Source organism: Schistocerca nitens, chromosome 4 (assembly GCF_023898315.1).
Source record: "Schistocerca nitens isolate TAMUIC-IGC-003100 chromosome 4, iqSchNite1.1, whole genome shotgun sequence".
Taxonomy (NCBI): domain Eukaryota; kingdom Metazoa; phylum Arthropoda; class Insecta; order Orthoptera; family Acrididae; genus Schistocerca; species Schistocerca nitens.
Genome location: NC_064617.1, coordinates 82,090,033 through 82,111,868, shown reverse-complemented (window position 1 = coordinate 82,111,868; position 21,836 = coordinate 82,090,033). Strand labels below are relative to the sequence as shown.

The 21,836-nt window shown below is 41.5% G+C and overlaps 1 protein-coding gene and 1 pseudogene across 3 annotated transcripts in view; one reads left to right on the top strand and one right to left on the bottom strand.

The window, feature by feature from the left end:
- Positions 1–21,836, top strand: part of LOC126251504 (nuclear receptor coactivator 5) — a 138,649-nt gene that overhangs the window by 93,568 nt on the left and 23,245 nt on the right. The gene's annotated exons all lie outside the window — the stretch shown is intronic.
- LOC126254202 (5S ribosomal RNA) lies at positions 10,062–10,179 on the bottom strand (annotated as a pseudogene).

The following is a 21,836-nucleotide window of genomic DNA, read 5'->3' as shown; positions in this document are numbered from 1 at the left end:
GATAATATTGGCTTTTTTGTTAGATTTGAAGATATTTTTTGTCAATAACACAACTTGTAATTTTGATAAGGCAGTATTTGGTAAAAATAAGAAAAAAATATAAAAGTATCTTCAAAACCCTGAGTTCATCTATATTAAGGGGCCCCTTATCGTAGGGTAAATATGATCGATTTTGTTACATGAAAAGACTGTACAGAAATTGATCTAAAACATACTGCACCTACAATATCAGGGATGTCCACAAAAGGGCATTCTTTTAGTGATGAAATATTATCACTTCAGTCTATGCCATCTGAATGATGTTTTCTGCAGAGTTGAAAATCCTAACCAGAATAAACATATCACCAAAAAATATATTTACATTGTGCACAAGTATTATGACGCAGAGCGTCGTTATATCGAAAGAAAAGTACAGATTTCTAAATTCTTACCCAAAGCAGAGATATTGCCATATTCACTGTGTAGTAACACACACTATATGATCAAAAGTATCTGGACACCTGGTTGAAAATGACTTAAAAGTTCGTGGCGCCCTCCATCGGTAATGCTGGAATTCAGTATGGTGTTGGCCCACCCTTAGCCTTGATGACAGCTTCCACTCTCGCAGGCATACATTGAATCAGGTGCTGGAAGGTTTCTTGGGTAATGGCAGCCCATTCTTCGCAAAGTGCTGCACTGTGGAGAGGTATCGATGTCGGTCGGTGAGGCCTGGCACAAAGTTGGCGTTCCAAAACATCCCAAAGGTGTTCTATATATAGGATTCCGGTCAGGACTCTGTGCAGGTCAGCCCATTACAGCGATGTTATTGTCGTGTAACCACTCCGCCACAGGCCATGCATTATGAACAGGTGCTCAGTTGTGTTGAAAGATGCAATCGCCATCCCCGAATTGCTCTTCAACAGTGGGAAGCAAGAAGGTGCTCAAAACATCAATGTAGGCCTGTGGTGTGATAGTGCCATGCAAAACAACAAGGTGTGCAAATCCCCTCCATGAAAAACACCACCACCACCACCACCTCTGAATTTTACTGTTGGCACTACACACTCTGGCAGATGACGTTCACCAGGCATTCGCCATACCCACACCGTGTCGTCTGATCACCACATTGTGTACTGTGATTCGTCACTATACATAATGTTTTTCCACTGTTCAGTTGCCCAGTGTTTACACTCCTTACACCAAGTGGGGCGTCGTTTGACATTTACCAACGTGATGTGTGGTTTATGAGCAGCCTCTCGATCATGAAATCCAAGTTTATTCACCTCCTGTCTAACTGTCATACTACTTGCAGTGGATCCTGATGCAGTTTGTAATTCCTGTGTTATGGCCTGGGGATAGATATTGGCTTATTACATATTACACCCCTCTTCAATATAATAAAATGTAAAATATTTGAAACTAACAGTAATAACATTTGTTTCACATATGATTCTGTCTCGCATACAGACGTACGACACAAGTGACACCCAATCACCTGACCACGTTTGAAGTCAGTGAGTTCCATGGAGCAGCCAATTCTGCTCTCATGATGTCTAATGACTACTGAGGTTGATGATACGGAGTGCCTGGCAGTAGGTGGCAGCTCAATGCACCTAATATGAAAAAGTATGTTTTTGGGGGTGTCCGGATACTTTTAATCACATAGTGTAGTACCAGATCATTTCCATATGGCAGAGTGAGGTCACAATTAACACACTACTTTACTGTAGTGACATAGCATTAGAAAACAATACATAATTGTGTCTCAATTATATGAGGAGGTTACATCCACTGTGCAGGTATTACATTACATAGGCGTCACATGAAAAGTGTGAACAACACAGTTTATAGAATGAGTTACACATGATATGTAGCACCAATGAACAACATGGAAAATGCCCATATCACTGCAGGCAGGTCAGTAAACGATGTTATGCATCAAGGCTTACAAGAAGGCAACTTGTGCCTGATGGTACTACTGGTAGGATATTCATTGAAGCAGAAAAGCTACTGAACAATTTACAAATTGTAGCAAAAGAAACAAAAATTATTGCAATAACAAGAGACAATATGAAATCTTCGTACAATTAAAAAAATCTATTTTGTAGTTGCCACACAGTGGCAAAAAAAAAAAAAAAAAAAAAAATTCCAGTACAGAATCATATGAAAATGTAAAGTTAACGTGATCCCCAAGTAACTTGTTCAATAGTAAAAAGATACCACATGAGTTCAGAAGTGTGTTGTGGTTTTTCTATTGGCATTCTTAGCGACACTGTCCTGTGAGGAACATTTTGTAAATAACTCGTAAACTGGCTGGCAATTAATAACGAAAAGACATGTGAATTAGAACCTAGCGAACAACTGCAGTAAGGACCAGTCTTACAAGTAGAATGTCCTTATATCTACATGTGACAGAAAATACTGTACATTAATACATATGTTTATAGGATGTAGCCCAGCATTTATGTAAATGGTAGTTGAAAAAATTGTATAAGTGTAATGAGGTAGAGACTAAAAGCAGTATATAGAAATCATAAATGTCATATTAGCCAACAATTCACAACCAGTTGAACTGCTACATTGTTACTATTAAGTTTATTATTATCAAAGACATTAAGCTACTTTTCATAAGGAATGCATGTATGACAATGAATAACAACATAATACTTCTGGTATTTAATTTATGGCATTTTAATTGGAGGGTACATGGCATTGCTTTCTGGTATGATTACCTTTATACAATCTAGACTTTTTACATACATATAGATGCGACATAAAAATTTGGATAAATTACGTCTACCAGCAGTTTGCGTTTAATATGACATTGATAATTTCTGCTGTGCTGTTGTTAATCTGAACCTTCTTACACTTATACAGTGGTTATGTCTACCATTTACGTATACATTATTTGGACTAATGTATAGTGCTTTCTGTCATACGAATATAACAGGATCTTACTTCCTACTTATGACTGTTTTCTTACTGTTTACAGGTAGTTGTACACAAAGTTCTGAGTCATGTCTCGTCCCTATATTAGTTGCCAATCAGTTTTGTATCTTACAATCAAATTGCATACAAGTGACAAGAAGCTTGCCATTATGTATAAGTGCATGGTTTCAACGATGTGGGGTTCTTCCCATATATATATATATATATATATATATATATATATATATATATATATATATGGTCTTTAAATATGTCTGCTTGTGTCTGTATATGTGTGGATGGATATGTGTGTGTGTGTGCGAGTGTATACCCGTCCTTTTTTCCCCCTAAGGTAAGTCTTTCCGCTCCCGGGATTGGAATGACTCCTTACCCTCTCCCTTAAAACCCACATCCTTTCGTCTTTCCCTCTCCTTCCCTCTTTCCTGATGAGGCAACAGTTTGTTGCGAAAGCTTGAATTTTGTGTGTATGTTTGTGTTTGTTTGTGTGTCTGTCGACCTGCCAGCACTTTCATTTGGTAAGTCACATTATCTTTGTTTTTAGATATATTTTTTCCTACGTGGAATGTTTCCCTCTATATATATATATATATATATATATATATATATATATATATATATATATATATATATACTCCTGGAAATTGAAATAAGAACACCGTGAATTCATTGTCCCAGGAAGGGGAAACTTTATTGACACATTCCTGGGGTCAGATACATCACATGATCACACTGACAGAACCACAGGCACATAGACACAGGCAACAGAGCATGCACAATGTCGGCACTAGTACAGTGTATATCCACCTTTCGCAGCAATGCAGGCTGCTATTCTCCCATGGAGACGATCGTAGAGATGCTGGATGTAGTCCTGTGGAACGGCTTGCCATGCCATTTCCACCTGGCGCCTCAGTTGGACCAGCGTTCGTGTTGGACGTGCAGACCGCGTGAGACGACGCTTCATCCAGTCCCAAACATGCTCAATGGGGGACAGATCCGGAGATCTTGCTGGCCAGGGTAGTTGACTTACACCTTCTAGAGCACGTTGGGTGGCACGGGATACATGCGGACGTGCATTGTCCTGTTGGAACACCAAGTTCCCTTGCCGGTCTAGGAATGGTAGAACGATGGGTTCGATGACGGTTTGGATGTACCGTGCACTATTCAGTGTCCCCTCGACGATCACCAGTGGTGTACGGCCAGTGTAGGAGATCGCTCCCCACACCATGATGCCGGGTGTTGGCCCTGTGTGCCTCGGTCGTATGCAGTCCTGATTGTGGCGCTCACCTGCACGGCGCCAAACACGCATACGACCATCATTGGCACCAAGGCAGAAGCGACTCTCATCGCTGAAGACGACACGTCTCCATTCGTCCCTCCATTCACGCCTGTCGCGACACCACTGGAGGCGGGCTGCACGATGTTGGGGCGTGAGCGGAAGACGGCCTAACGGTGTGCGGGACCGTAGCCCAGCTTCATGGAGACGGTTGCGAATGGTCCTCGCCGATACCCCAGGAGCAACAGTGTCCCTAATTTGCTGGGAAGTGGCGGTGCGGTCCCCTACGGCACTGCGTAGGATCCTACGGTCTTGGCGTGCATCCGTGCGTCGCTGCGGTCCGGTCCCAGGTCGACGGGCACGTGCACCTTCCGCCGACCACTGGCGACAACATCGATGTACTGTGGAGACCTCACGCCCCACGTGTTGAGCAATTCGGCGGTACGTCCACCCGGCCTCCCGCATGCCCACTATACGCCCTCGCTCAAAGTCCGTCAACTGCACATACGGTTCACGTCCACGCTGTCGCGGCATGCTACCAGTGTTAAAGACTGCGATGGAGCTCCATATGCCACGGCAAACTGGCTGACACTGACGGCGGCGGTGCACAAATGCTGCGCAGCTAGCGCCATTCGACGGCCAACACCGCGGTTCCTGGTGTGTCCGCTGTGCCGTGCGTGTGATCATTGCTTGTACAGCCCTCTCGCAGTGTCCGGAGCAAGTATGGTGGGTCTGACACACCGGTGTCAATGTGTTCTTTTTTCCATTTCCAGGAGTGTGTGTGTGTGTGTGTGTGTGTGTGTGTGTGTGTGTGTGTGTGTGTGTGTGTGTGTGTGTGTGTGTATATATATATATATATATGTGTATGTTGTTGACATATAATAGTCAGTTGAGTGCTTTGTTGGCGTGTTGTTTGCTTAAGTGATATACTATTTATAAAATGTGAACAAATTGCATAAGGTTTACAAGAGCAATTATCTAAAAAATGTTAATTTTCGGACACTGTCACTGACAACGCTGATAAAAAAACCACGCACACAACACACTTCCAAACTGCTTGTGGTGTTGTATTACTATGAGACAAGTTACTTGAGGCTAATATTAATTTTACACTTTCATATGATGGTGTGTTTTACTTGAATATTTCTGCTTTCTTGTACTCTGTTATTTTGTGTCATAGATGAAACAAATGTTATTACTGCTAGTTTCAAACATATTTATATACCACTATGTGGAAATTAGGGAATTGATTTTTAGTTGTATGAAGGTTTCATATTGTCCCTTGTTATTGAAATAATTTTTATTTCCTGTTGTTATAATTTGTAATTTGTTAAATAGATTTTCTGCTTCAGTGAATACCAGTAATGCCTTCTGGCAGAACATTGTTCTCTTGTAAGTCCTGAACACCGTTTAGTGCCCTGCCTGCTATAATATGGGCATTTTCCTTCTTGTTCACTGATGCTATGTGTTATAAGGTAATTCATTCTATAAGCTGTTGTTGTTCATGATTCATATGTGGAGTCTATGTAATAGAGAATGTATACACTCAGGGACAACCTGGAAATCTGGGAGAAACCCGTTTTTTTTTTTTCCGGGAAAAACCTGGGACTTTTTTTAGAATTCTGGAAATTTTTCATTGCTTCAGTCTTCAGTTAAATTTTTGTAACTTTGACTGGCAAGAACTGATAGTCAACCAAAAACTTTTACTGTATCTCAGTACTGCTGAATAATACTGCAGCAATAAAACATAAACTACAGAATAAAACCAAAATAAGATTTGTTGCAAAGGAAATGCACCATTTACAGCAACACAACACAGTGCACAAAGTGCATGCCAAAAGCAAGATGTGTCAAAGGGTTTAGGAGGAAGGCTATGGAATACTTCATAACAGCAAACTGCTTCCAATGAGCGTGACATCACAACTGTTTACATTAAGTCCGTTTTGAGTAGTTGCCAGCAGGTTCATGCGCGTGTGCAGTTGGGTTATGTATAAGCAGTGCTTTCTCTTGCTTCTGGCTACTTGAAGTGTGGGTGCAACAATAGCAAGAAGCAGTCTAGGAGAGCCTGGGCTCTTCCATTGGGACGATTGTTGCTTTGTCTCTGGGTCATAACTGTAAATCCAGCTCTCGTCACCAGTGATAAGCTGTGGCAAGAAGGTTGGATCATCAATGCGGTCTGACGAAGGTCCGTGCTCACTTCAACATGCTGTGCCTTCTGATTGGCACTCAAGATAGTTGGCACAAATTTTGGAGTGACACGATGCATGCTCAGTTCATCAGTCAACATTCGTTGACATGTCCCATAACCAATTCCCACTTCATCCGCAAGGTCTTGAATGGTTCAGCGTCAATCCGCACGAACCAATTGTTGAAGTTTGGCAACAATGTCTGGTGTTGTGTGGCTGACGGGCCTTCCAGTGTGAGCATCATCTTCAATGTCTGTACGGCCGACCCTGAACTGAGCATGCCACTCACACACACGGCTCATGCTCTGCCCCCTAAACACTTGTTGAATCATTGCAAGGGTCTCCGTAACACTTTTCCCTAGATTTGTACAAAATTTGATACACATGCGCTGTTCTGTTCGCGGATCCATCGTAAAATCGCCACACACCAAACACAGTGTGTTACGGAAATCACTGTGGACACGCAACACATCCTCCCAGTTGAATGCCATTCCGCACACTGACTCATCAGATATGCAGCTCTCACCACATAGTGGTTCAAAGATCTACTACTACTACTACTACTACTACTACTACTTTCTGGATGGCAGCACCAGCCCCAAAAATTTTGGATTCCAACTCGTATAGTGGGTCTGTACAAGGGCGGTGTACTCGACAGAAGTATTACGGAAATGGAAGAGTATGCAGATGAAGAAGAAATGGGAGATATGATACTGTGTGAAGAGTTTGACAGAGCACTGAAAAACCTAATTGAAATAAGGCAGTGGACTTCTCTAAAATGAGCAGTCACAGAATCTAGAAAGAAAAACTTAGGTGCAAAGAAGCACTGGGTAACAGAAGAAATACATCAGTAGATTGATGAAAGAAGGAAGTAGAAAAATGTTCAGGGAAAGTCAGAAATGCAAAAATGAAAGTCACTTGGAATGAAGTAAATAAGAATTACAGGCAAGCTAAAGCAAAATGGCTGCACAAAAAAGCGAAGAAATTGAAAAAGAAATGGTTGTTGGAAGGACTGATTCAGCATATAGAACAGTCAAAACAGCTTTTGGTGAAATTAAAAGCAAGGGTGATAACATTAAGAGTGTAAAGGGAATTCCACTGTTAAATGCAGAGAAGAAAGCAAATATATGGAAACATTACTTGAAGCCCTCTGTGATGGAGAAGACTTGTCTGATGACGTGATGGAAGAAGAAACAGGAGTCAGTATGGAAAAGAGAGGGAAGACAATGTTAGAATCAGAATTTACAAAAGCTTTGGAAGACTTAAGTTTGAATAAGGCAAGAGCTCCGTTATTGTGAAGCGACAGTTTTCACGAATCGTTTCATCAACTTTAGTGACACGATTGTGTCACAGTGCTCGGGCGTCCACTCTTCTCTTCATCATGAATGTTGGTTCGGCCATTTTTAACCGAATGCACCATTTCCAGACAGAGCATTCACTCATTACGTTGTTTCCGTACACTTCGCACAGTTCATGATAAATTTCTACAGATTTTAGGTTTTTTGCCAACAAAAACCGTATCACAGACCACACCTCACAACTGGTGGGATTTTTGATTACAGCGCACATTTAAAATTCGAATATCGAAAAAACCAGACGTGCAGAGACGTTCCTGCTGTCACCGGTGGATGCCAACTGAACTGCCGAGTACGCACATACCAAAATATACGCGATAAGTGTGCACCTAGCGGCATCAGATGGAAACTTTCCATACTTTCTGAATAGCCTTCGTAAAAGAAAGATTTAGGGGTGGAATTTAAATTCAAAGAGAAATTATATCAATGATAAGATTCGCTGATGACATTGCTATCCTCAGGTAAAGTGGAAACAAATTGTAGGATCTGAAGAATGGAATGCACATTCAAATGAGCACAGAATACGGATTTAGAGTAAATTGAAGAAACACAAAAATGAGAAGTAGGAGAATTGGTGTAGTTTCCCCTTACTTTCAGCTGTTCGCAGTACCAGCATAGCAGGGCCGCATTGGTTAATGTTACAAGACCAGATCAGTCAGTTATCCAGACTGTTGCCCCTGCAACTACTGAAATGGCTGCTGCCTCTCTTCAGGAACCACACGTTTGTCTGGCCTCTCAACAGATAACCCTCCATTGTGGTTGCACCTATGGTACGGCTATCTGCATCGCTGAGGTACGCAAGCCTCCCAACCAGCGGCAAGGTATATAGTTCATGGGGGCGTGTTCCATAATCCAAGCAATAATACGGTCACCAGGGTGTATACGACCCGGGACAACCGGGAGATCCAGGAAAAACCCGGTAATTTTTTCATCCGGGAGAAAACCGGGAAAAACCCAGGAATTTTTTAGAATTCTGGTAATTTTTCATTGTTTTAGTTTTCAGTTAAATGTTGGTAATTTTGACTGGTAAGAACCGATACTCTAGGACATTACTGTATCCCCGTGCTGCAGAATAACACTTCAATAATGAAACATAAACGAGAGAAAAAAAAACGAAAATAACTTAAATTGCAAAGGAAAAGCGCCATATGCAACAACACACAGTGCTCATGCAAGTGTCTGCCAACATCAAAATGTGTTAAAGGCTTTAGGAAGACTATGCAGTGCTTCATAACAACAAATTGCCTCCGATGAGTGTAAAGCCACAACTGTTTACATTAGATTCGTTTTAGCAGTTACGAGTAGGCTCATGCGCATGCACAATTGAGCCGCATTTGAGTAGTAGATTCTCCTGCTTCTGGCTACAGGAATGTGGCTGTTGGCTGTGCAAGCAGTCGCAGCAAGCAGCTAGATGCTACTGGGAAAAGGAGGCGCCAAATTCATCTTCTCGAGGGGGAAAAAAATTTGTTTCACAAAGCGCCTAGCATCCAGCGCACGTTGGTCCATCGATTGTTCATTTGATTTTGAAACGCGTCCCAGAACGTTTTGAACACATTTTAAGTTGATTTCTGAATGAATCATAAGTTGATTTTTCAATGCGTGCATAGTGTATATGATGTCTCAGTCAGGAGAATCCTCACCGCATCTAGAAATAAACTTTCCTCAGACAAAAGGGGATGGGGCTATACGAGCTGTTCAGAGTAAAGCCGAACGGATGAACGCCAATCGCTGTCCGATTATGTGGTTGATTGGGTTGGTGAATGATCAGCATTGTTATAATTACTAGCGAAATCCGTAGATTCAGACTACCAGAGTGGAAACAAACGACTAACAGGAATAACAGGTGTGAAAGATTACGTATTATCTTTTTGGTGTATCCAAGAAAATGAAATTCTGACAGAAAATTTTTGAACAGATCACTACACTAGTAAGGACCAGTTGTACAGTCCCTGGCTAGCAGCCGCTTAGTTCTATTCTGGAAGTAACATGGAAAATGTGTTGTACGAATATGTAACAACGCCTAACCGGAGGATAATCGTGGGATAACTAAACCTGTGATTCTGGCAGGATTAGTGAAGTTAATTGGCGAACAAATTTTGACAATGGCAGGAATAAAAGCACTCCGTCGTCAGGCCACAAGTGGCCCATCGGGACCATCCAACTGCCGTGTCATCCTCAGCTGAGGATGCGGATAGGAGGGGCGTGTGGTCAGCACACCACTCTCCCAGTCGTTACGATGGTTTTCTTTGACCGGAGCCGCTACTATTCGGTCGAGTAGCTCCTCAATTGGCATCACGAGGCTGAGTGCACACCGAAAAATGGCAACAGCGCATGACGGCCCGGATGGTCACCCATCCAAGTGCCGGCCACGCCCGACAGCACTTAACTTCGGTGATCTGACGAGAACCGGTGTATCCACTGCGGCAAGGCCATTGCCTATGGCAGGAATAGCTACAGAATTATTGATGACAAGATTGTTTGTTAGAACGAGGAAGGATTATGGAAGAATAAGACGATTCCAAATGTATATAAAAATTGCGTAATACTCCTTTTCGATCTTGTGCTTGAGAAACTGGTACATATGAATGAAATCTGAAACTATTATCTAACATAAAGCTTTTTGCTAGTAGTAGGCCTTATAGGCATTTGATATTGGTACTTCATGAATTATATTCTGTTGTGTTATAAAAATGACCATTTGTGCCAAAACAGTCTCGTTTATTTGGTGTATGTTACAAAATTGCTGCAATATTAGAAAGGCCTATTTTGTTTTATCTAGCAGACAGTGACAAAATAGATGTAATCAATTCGAGAAACCACACCAGTCTTGAGTATTATTTGTATTAACAGCTTGATCAGTATTAGATAACGGCATTTCGATTTTTATTGTAGCAAAACGTTTGACGAACTTTGATGAGGTAATAGATTCTTTCTCAGAAAGGAAACAACGCCATGTAAAGCTGTAGCAAGATTAGAGAGAAAAAAATGCTAGGAGCTAAGGATTGAAGAAATGTGTACTTTCTTGCTTGTCTCTTGTCTTTATTGGTTTTATATACCCTATATTTAATTTTATGTCACACAAAACAGCAAGTTGTTAGCTAATAGACAATAAAGAGTGCAAATTTTCTGAAGAGTTCTTGTTCTCCCGATTACAAATAATCCCATTCGGTATTAATTGCGTTCAATTTCCACTGTCCCGTATAGGTTTACAAAATGTACACATTTCAATTCCACAGAGCAAAATACAGTTACGTGCTATAGAAGAATGCTGTACGAAGAGGTGTGGCACTGCACTTAGGTACACTTAAGACCAAACAATTTGTCTTACGTATCCTCAAACACATATGTTTTGACTTTTCAGAAAGATGTGCGCTACAAGATGAACATATTTTTGAAAACTTTTTTTTTTTGTTGGTTGACCCGGTTTGCAAATACAGGGCTATTACAAGTGATTGAAGCGATTTCATAAATTCACTGTAGCTCCATTCATTGACATATGGTCACGACACACTACAGATACGTAGAAAAACTCATAAAGTTTTGTTCGGCTGAAGCCGCACTTCAGGTTTCTACCGCCAGAGCGCTCGAGAGCGCAGTGAGACAAAATGGTGACAGAAGCCGAGAAAGCGTATGTCGTGCTTGAAATGCACTCGCATCAGTCAGTCATAACAGTGCAACGACACTTCAGGACGAAGTTCAACAAAGATCCACCAACTGCTAACTCCATTCGGCGATGGTATGCGCAGTTTAAAGCTTCTGGATGTGTCTGTAAGGGGAAATCAACGGGTCGGCCTGCAGTGAGCGAAGAAACGGTTGAACGCGTGTGGGCAAGTTTCACGCGTAGCCCGCGGAAGTCGACGAATAAAGCAAGCAGGGAGCTAAACGTACCACAGCCGACGGCTTGGAAAATCTTACGGAAAAGGCTAAAGCAGAAGCCTTACTGTTTACAATTGCTACAAGCCCTGACACCCGATGACAAAGTCAGACGCTTTGAATTTTCGGCGCGGTTGCAACAGCTCATGGAAGAGGATGCGTTCAGTGCGAAAATTGTTTTCAGTGATGAAGCAACATTTTTTCTTAATGGTGTAGTGAACAGACACAATGTGCGAATCTGGGCGGTAGAGAATCCTCACGCATTCGTGCAGCAAATTCGCAATTCACCAAAAGTTAACGTGTTTTGTGCAATCTCACGGTTTAAAGTTTACGGCCCCTTTTTCTTCTGCGAAAAAAACTTTACAGGACACGTGTATCTGGACATGCTGGAAAATTGGCTCATGCCACAACTGGAGACCGACAGCGCTGACTTCATCTTTCAACAGGATGGTGCTCCACCGCACTTCCATCATGATGTTCGGCATTTCTTAAACAGGAGATTGGAAAACCGATGGTTTGGTTGTGGTGGAGATCATGATCAGCAATTCATGTCATGGCCTCCACGCTCTCCCGAATTAACCCCATGTGATTTATTTCTGTGGGGTTATGTGAAAGATTCAGTGTTTAAACCTCCTCTACCAAGAAACGTGCCAGAACTGCGAGCTCGCATCAACGATGCTTTCGAACTCATTGATGGGGACATGCTGCGCCGAGTGTGGGAGAAACTTGATTATCGGCTTGATGTCTGCCGAATCACTAAAGAGGCACATATCGAACATTTGTGAATGCCTAAAAAAACTTTTTGATTTTTTGTATGTGTGTGCAAAGCATTGTGAAAATATCTCAAATAATAAACTTATTGTAGAGCTGTGAAATCGCTTCAATCATTTGTAATAACCCTGTATTTTAGATCCGGGGCTGATGCGCGGAGCGGTCTGAGCTATAGTGGGTAGTTTCCACGTGACACGTGTGTACATTTAGTGATTTTGCTGCTTCCCCTTCATTTTCTCTCACGTCAAATGAAAACAAAATGGATATCTGTGGCCGGGAACTATCAAGTGAATTAAAATACATTCACATAATTATGGAAGGCTAAAATGTGTTATTAGTATCAGATTTTATTTTATTTCCACATTTTTGAGTAAAGCATTAATCACCTCGCAGAACAATGCAGTTATTTTTGTCTGTTTGCTAAAGAAATTTGACCTACATTAACCTTTTCCGCAGAGGCAGTCGATGTATTTCAAACGAAATGTTTAATTCGACAGTACTGGCTAGTTTCAACTGTTTGCTGCATTTCAAGTGCACATTTTCATTTTCTAGCACGTATGGCATTATGCCTCAATAAAGAACCAAACATGATATAATACAGTACTGGTGCTCCAAGAAAATTTACATCCCGAAAACGACACTGAAAAGCTTAATATCAGGTCGAGGTCTACTTCATTGGCTATCTGGATATAAGAATGTGCACTTTAAGTATGCACTTTAAATGTGCACGTTTTAGTATGGTTTATGAAATTCTGATGCTCTTGCAGTATCCTCTGATGTCTTGTGTCTTTTGTGACATAATGTATGATCTTTTAATGTTTTATGTGTACGTACATACGGGCTTCGTATGTCATGGTAGCTGCACAAGCACGGTGTCACCTGTTATCTGCGCTCTCTGGCAACTGCTGAAGCGAACCTATTTCTAATAGGTCATGGGAAAATATTGCAAATGGTAGTTTGAAATATCCTTTTACGTAAGTTGAACTATGTGCAAGAATGTACCATGAATTTCTTAAATGAAAGACTATTTGACTCTCATTTAAAAATCAACTCATTGATGATGAGCCATTTAAAAGAATTTTGAACCCTGAAGATCGGACATTTATGTCACTATTAAAAATTTTACTGGCACATTTGTGTGATATATCTTAAAGTGTAACATGCGCAAAAAAGATCAACATTATATGTGAAAGCTTAGCTTCTCTTGCAGCTTATTAACCTTAGAGACCAATTTTATATGTGAAAGCTTTGCTTTTCTTGTAACAACACTATGTATATTAATTTAAACTATCAACTTACCCCATTTGTGTGTTCGTGCTACATAACAGTGATGTTGCTGTTAGCTGACTACATCACGTGTCCTATGCTCTGAATATCCCCTCTCATCGGCTGGCGAGATCATGTGACATGAACTATGACTGGCTTGCAAAAGCACATTGCAATCTCGATTTCAATGATTCGCAAAGTAACATGTGGTGTTTGGTGGAATTCCATTGTATACTTTCATAATGCAAAAATACCCAGCGTACATGTTGCTGCACATCAAAGATATTTGCAAAATGTTTCTTTTGCCCCCAAGTTTCATTTTCTAAAGTACCGGAAGTATCCAAGCACTGATATGGTAGGCACCTACTGTTCATACTTTGTGACCATTAAATAAATATTATTTTTTGCCTGTCCTTCAATTTGTGGGCACCATTGAGAGGTGGCTGTAGATACACACTTAAATAGATCAGTGTGACTGTCAACACCTAAGTAGCCAGTATGAGCTAGTGCTGCTATTTTCAGGCCCTGAATTGTTTTTACCGAGTTCTTTTCACCTTTACCTGTTGCATCGAAACTGTGTAAAAGTAAACAGCATTTGATTATTTTTGTAGGACCAGTAACATATCGCTTACAGATTGTACTTTGCAATGTTACATGTTCATATCAGTAAGCTGCAGCTTATACGAAGTAAACCAATCATTAACATGGAGCTTGGTTTAGTACTTCACAAGACATTTAGCAATTGGAGGTACTATCCTCATGCTTTCCTCCTATATATAAACTACCTTATCCAGACAATCACACAAGTATTTACTTATAACACAGGATCCAAATTGTGTTCCCACCACATAACCAGAAGGAAAAAATGAAATTTTTTTTGCTGCATGTAACTGTAGCTTTGTTCCAGGGAGTAAATGTGATTCCCCAAGCAGTTAGAAATGACTGACATGTTTCATATCGCAGGAGTCTTTGCAGAATTGCTATTTGCACAGTCATTACATTACATGTTCAGCTTTTCTGTAGAATGTTATGCACTTTTGTGTCGATTAAATCGTATCACATCTTCGTGAGAAAGCAACGATATTAAAAACAGTACCGTGATTTTTTGCCCTATTTCTCTCTGAAGTCAGATGTACTTCATCCTTTATTTCTCTTTCATTTACTTGTTTTAGGTTCCTATTCGTATAGGAATTCTGAATGTTGTACATGTGATTCTAATATTTTTTGTTCTATTTGATATTATTCTATGGTTAAGCAAATATATTATCAGCTAAAAATGCCACTGTCAGAGCCCAAGAAAGGGGAATATGTTCCACCTTAAAAGACTGTCATAAAATTGGGGAACCAGTTTCTTCAGTCTGGCTTTCTCAACAAAATGTTTGGTATGCAAACATATTCACATTCTTTTAAGAAAGAACAATCTAAATCCTTTTATGCAGACTCTCTCTGTAGCGAAGCCATTATACTCATCATCTTCCTCTCACTGCCACTACCTGTATATGTCTCTCTCCCACTATCTTCTTTATCTCGAATTGTCACTTTCTCCTGTCTGTCTCTCCCATTGTCACTGTCTTCACCTCTTTCTCTCGCTCTTCTTCACCACTGTCTCCTCCTTTGCCACATTCAAAAATGGTTCAAATGGCTCTGAGCACTATGGGACTCAACATCTTAGGTCATAAGTCCCCTAGAACTTAGAACTACTTAAACCTAACTAACCTAAGGACATCACACACACCCATGCCCGAGGCAGGATTCGAACCTGCGACCGTAGCAGTCACGCGGTTCCGGACTGCGCGCCTAGAACCGCGAGACCACCTTTGCCACATTCACTGTCTTTTTTCCTCACAGCCATTATCCCATTCCTTTCTCCTGCATTGCTGCTGTCTCTTACTTTCTCACTTACAGTCTGCTGTCTCTATTCACCCACCATTGCCACAACTCCACACGTCCTTCGGGATTGTTTGCTCATGGTTTGGACCCCTATGCTGGGAAACACTTGGATGTAGGGAATGGGAGAAAGTGGGCAAATTTTTTCTTGTTGCAACATACATCCTTTTGAATCTGCTTACTGTATTCATCTCTTGGTCTCCCTCTACGTTCTGTACCCTTCACACTTCCCTCCACTACTAAATTAGTGATCCCTTGATGCCTCAGAATATGTCCTACCAACCGATCCCTTTTTCTAGTCAAGTTGTGCCACAAATTCCTCGTCTCCCCAATTCCGTTCAGTACCTCCTCATTAATTATGTGATCTACTCATCTAATCTTCAGCATTCTTCTGTAGCACCACATTTAGAACGCTTCTATTCTCTTCGTGTCTAAACTATTTGTCACCCATGTTCCACTTCCATACGTGGCTACACTCCATACAAATAATTTCAGAAAAGACTTCTTAATGCTTAAATCTACACTCAATGTTAACAAATTTCTCTTCTTCAGAAATGCTTTCCTTGACATTGCCAGTCTACATTTTGCATTCTGTCTACTTCGACCATCATCAGTTATTTTGATCCCAAAATAGCAGTGCTTGGCCGGTGTGGCCGAGCGGTTCTAGGCGCTTCAGTCTGGAACTCCGCGACCACTATGGCCGCAGGTTCGAATCCTGCCTCTGGCATGGATGTGTGTGATGTCCCTAGGTTAGTTAGGTTTAAGTAGTTCTGATGTCCTTAGATTAATTAGGTTTAAGTAGTTCTAAGTTCTAGGGGACTGATGACCTCAGATGTTAAGTCCCATAGTGCTCAGAGCCATTTGAACCAAAATAGCAAAACTCATCTACTACTTCAAGTATCTCATTTCCTAATCTAATTCCCGCAGCATCACCCGATTTAATTCGACTACGTTCCATTATCCCCGTTTTGCTTTAGTTGGTGTTCATCTTATATCCTCCTTTCAAGACACTGTCCATTCCATTCAGCTGCTCTTGCAGGTCCTTTGCTGTCTCTGACAGAATTACAATATCATCAGCAAACCTCAAAGTTTTTATTTCTCCTCCATGTATTTTAATTCCTCCTCCAAATTTAGTTTTCCTTTACTACTTGCTCAGTGTACAGATTGAATAACATCGGGGATAGGCTGCAATCATGTCCCACTCCCTTACCAACCTGCTTCCCTTTCTTGCTCCTTGACTTTTATAACTGCCATCTGGTTTCTGTACAAATTGTAAATAGTCTTTCATTCCCTGCATTTTACCCCTGCCACCTTTAGAATTTGAAAGAGAGAATTCCAGTCAACATTGTCAAAAGCTTTCTGTAGGTCTGCAAATGCTATAAATGTTGGTTTTCCTGTCCTTAACCTATCTTCTGTGAGAAGTTGTAGGGTTAATATAGCATCGCGTGTTCCTAGATTTCTCCGGAATGCAAATTGATGTTCTCCGAGAGCAGCTTCTACCAGTTTTTCCATTCATGTGTAAAAAGTTTCCTATTAGTATTTCCCAACCATGACTTATTAAACTGATAGTTCGGTAATTTTCATACCCCGTGGCACCTGCTTTCTTTGGAATTGATATTATAATATTCTTCTTGAAGTATGAGAGTATTTTGCCTGTCTTGTACATCTTGCTTACGAGATGGAAGAGTTTTGTTGTGGCTGGCTCTCCCAAGGCTGTCAGTAGTTGTGACAGAATGTTGTCTATTCCCGGAGCCTTATTTTGACTTAGGTCTTTCAGTGCTCAGTGCTCTTTCAAATTCTTCTCATAGTATCATATCTCCTATCTCATCTTTATCTACGTCTTCTTCCATTTCTATAATATTGCCCTGAAGTACATCTCCCTCATACAGACGCCTATGTAATTCTTCCACCTTTCTGGTTTCCCTTATTCGCTTAGGACTGGTTTTTGCATCTGAGCTCTTGATATTCATACAGGTGGTTCTCTCTTCTCCAAAGGTGTCTTTAATTTTCCTGTAGGCGGCTTCTGTCTTACCGTTAGTGATACCTGCTTCTACATCCTTACATTTGTCCTCTAGCCATTCATTCTTAGCCATTTTGAAGTTCCTATCAATCTCATTTTTGAGACGTTTGTATTTTCTTGTGCCTGCTTCATTTCTGCATTTTTATATTTCCTCCTTTCATCAATTAAATGCAATATATCTTGTGTTACCCAAGGATTTCTACTAGCCCTTGTCTTTTTACGTACTTGATCCTCTGCTGCCTTCGGTGCTTCATCTCTCAAAACTACCCGTTCTTCTTCTACTGTTTTCCTTTCCCCTTTTCTTGTCAATCGTTGCCTAATGCTCGTCCTGGAACTCTCTACAGCCTCTGGTTCTTTCAGTTTATCCAGGTCCCATCTCCTTAAATTCCTACCTTTTTGTAGTTTCTTCAGTTTTAATTGGCGGTTCATAACCAATAAATTGTGGTCAGAGTCCACATGTGCTCGTAGAAATGTCTTACAATTTAAATTTAAAACCTGGTTTCTATATCTCTGTCTTACGATTATATTGTCACGTAGAAGGTGTAATTAGATGAATGATGAACACTAACTTCACTTAACGAAGGTTTATTCAGCACTTGCACATACAAGAGCGCGGAGCGAACTGCCTCCGACCAGAACACATACAGTATATATACAGCTACAGAACATTCCAGTACAGTGATGCTTGACGTTTGTGGGTACTTCCAGAATGTACTCGAACCGAATATAGAAATTAAAATTGTACAGTCCAGGTGAGTTTTGAACTCGCGACCGTCCATGCAACAGTTTAGTATCATAACCACTTCACCACTGTACTACTCAGCTTCTTCTGCAACATTGCTCCCTCCTTAAGAGAGCAGCATCTCGGTATTACGTCGTCCTAGTCCAGGAACGCGTCATCGGTCCTGCATACTCCGACTCTCGATGACTGATTCTCGCCCTGTTGGTGATTTCTTATAACTTCTTTTGCTGCTAAGCTCTTTGTTACCTTTCTGCTTGTTGCCTGTCGCTGCAGTTTCGAATTTACCCTGAGTTGCAGGATCCTTATAGGGCTTCATTCGAAGGACGTGGGCCGTATCTCTGATCTTTCGTCGTCTTGTGTCAGGGTCAAAATCTTCAACTTCATAAGTAACATCAGACAACCGTCTTACAACCTTATAAGGTCCAAAGTAGCACCTGAGGAGCTTCTCAGAGAGACCAACCTTCCGAACAGGAGTGAAGATCCAGACGAGGTCACCAGGCTGGTAGACAACAGGGCGGTGGCTCGTGTCATACCTTCAGTGATCGTTTTCTTGAACCTGCAGCGTGTGGAATCGAGCTAATTGCCGAGCTTCCTCAGATCTGGTTAACATGCGGCCGATGCAGTCGTCGTCCATGTCATCAGGAAAAATGGCGTAAATCCTGTGGTGTCTTATTTGGTGGTGTTGTAGGCAAACGTCACGAAAGGTAGCACCTCATCCCAGTTGATCTGCTCGACATTGACGAACATTGATAGCATGTCAGCTAAGGTCTAAGGCATTCAGGAAGCCCGTTAGTTTGCAGATGGTAGGCAGTCATGTGATGAGTAATGTTGCACCGACGGTTTATCTCTGTCACAAGATTAAATTGAAAAACTTTCCCTTGATCCGTAATTAACAACCTTGGGGCACCCTGTTTTAATGCAATGTCTTCCACGATGAATCTGGCTGCCTTGGATGCTTTGGCTGTTTTCATGGCTTTTGTAATGGCATAGCGTGTTAGATAATTAGTGTAAACAATAATCCATCTATTGCCACTAGCAGACTTTGGTAATCGTCCGAGGAGGTAAATCTCAACATGCTGGTAAGGCATTTCAGCTGGTGGAATTGGTATGAGTCGGCCAGGTGGTTTCTGAGGAACTGCTTTTCTCCTCTGGCACTCTTCAACAGTGCGACACATAGTGACGGGCACTCCTAAATAAACCTGGCCAGAAAAATCTCATGCGGATTCTATCGTATGTCTTAATAAATCCTAAATGTCTGGCCTCAGGTGTGTCGTGGAATTTCTGTAGAACATCTAAGCGCATGTGTTTAGGAATCACTGGTAGCCACCTCTTTCCAAATGGATCAAAGTTTTTCTTGCAAAGTAATCCATTAACTACCTTAAATTGTCCTTGCACATCCTCTGACCGATTTAAGGCAAGCATAATTTGAGATATCTTGGCATTGACCTGCTCAGCAGAAAGATCCTAGAGTGCAGTGAGACAGCTAATATCTTCATCGAAGTTTTGATGGTCTTGTACAGGGTTTCTTGAGAGACAGTCAGCATCTTGGAGTTTTCTTCCACTTTTGTACAATATGGTAATGTCATACTCTTGAAGACGTAGTGCCCACCTGGCAACTCGTCCTGTTGGATCCTTTCGACCTGTCAACCAACAAAGTGAGTAGTAGTCTGTAACAACTGTGAATGGCCTTTCATAAAGATACTGTCGAAATTTGCACATGGCCCAGATCACAGCAAGACATTCTCTTTCTGTAGTTTAGTTTCTCTCAGCTTTTGTAAGTGTCCCAGAAGCAGAGGCTGTAACTTTCTCTTTCCCATACGAAATTTGCACCAGAATAGCACCGAATCCATACCCGCTGGAATCTGTGTGAAGTTCTGTAAGTGCTCTCTCATCAGCTACAGGGTCAGTCGTCAGAGCTTCTCGCAGCACTTTGTAAGAATCTTGTTGAGCACCACCGAGATAAATTTAGAATCAGCTTCTCACAACTCTTGGAGTAGCGTGGCTTTGATTCAAAAATCTTTGATAAAACGACATTAATAAGAACATAATCCGAGGAAGCTTCTCATATATCTAATACTTTCAGGAATACGAAAATCCATTAAAGATCTCACCTTTTCTGGGTCTGGCCGCACACCTTCGTTTGGCACAAAGTGTCCAAGTATTTTTATTTCTTTTGCTCCAAAGAGACACTTTCTTGGATTAAGTTTCAGTCCGTCTTTATCAGAGACACTTAAGAATGGCCCTCAGTCTTTTTATATGTTCATCAAATGTCTCTGAGAACACTATAATGTCATCTAAATAACAAAGACACATCGTCCACTTCAGGTGCCTTAGAAGATTATCCATCATCCGTTCAAAAGTTGCTGGTGCATTACACAAACCAAACGGCATTACCTTAAATTCATACGAGCCCTCAGGGGTGATGAATGCAGTTTTCTCACGATGAGCTTCATCTACTTCGATTTTCCAGTATCCCGTTCCATGGTTGAGAAAAACGTAGCCCCCTTCAGACAATCTAGTGTGTCATCAGTTCGTGGAAGAGGGTAAACATCCATTTTAGTTACCTTTTTAAGCTTCCTGTAATCAACACAAAAGCACCATCTGCCATCCTTCTTCCTGATGAGGACCACTGGTGATGACCATGGGCTCTGCGAAGGCTGAATGATGTCATTCTTCATAATTTTCTCTACCTCGTCGCGAATTATTCTGTTGCTGACACACGGTATGCTCTCTGGCTTATTGGTTGATGTTCTCCAGTGCTAATCCGGTGCTTTGCCATTGATTTGTCTAATTTGCTCTTCACCTGTGGATTGAAGCATTCAGAGAACTCTAGAAGAGTGGCAAGTAGCTTTGTCTGTTGTTCCTTGGTGAGATTGAACCGCATGACTGCTCCGGTCGCAGGTTCGAATCCTGCCTCGGGCATGGATGTGTGTGATGTCCTTAGTTTAGTTAGGTTTAAGTAGTTCTAAGTTCTAGGGGACTGATGACCACAGAAGTTAAGTCCCATAGTGCTCAGAGCCATTTGAGCCTTAGTGATATTTGGTGATAATCGAGCTAGAAGATCTTGTCTCGTAGTGGTAGTGCTTGTTTCACCCACAGACTCAGCATCAGAGGTTTCTGTGACACTCAGCTGTTCTTCAATTAACGGCTCAGCGTTTGCTACGCGCACGCATCTTGGAAGGATCTGCGGTTCTCGGCGGCAGTTAACTATCCACAATTCACGGAATCTGTTCTTAAACGAGATGACAGAGGATGGGATGATCAAGTTATTCTTCAGTAGTATGCTTATCTTACATTCCACTACAAGATCCATCGGTTGATGCATGGCATGACGCGTGACAGTTACCTTTCTAGTGCTGACTGCAGGAAGGATCACATCATCCAGCACACATAGTCTCCACACACTCGGATGCGCGTCTTCCTGTCTACAGTATCTTATCTCGTCTAGCATAATCTTCAAACGACCACAATTTATAATTGCCTGAGAAGCTTTCAAAAAGTCCCATCTGAGAATGACGTCACGACTACACTCTTG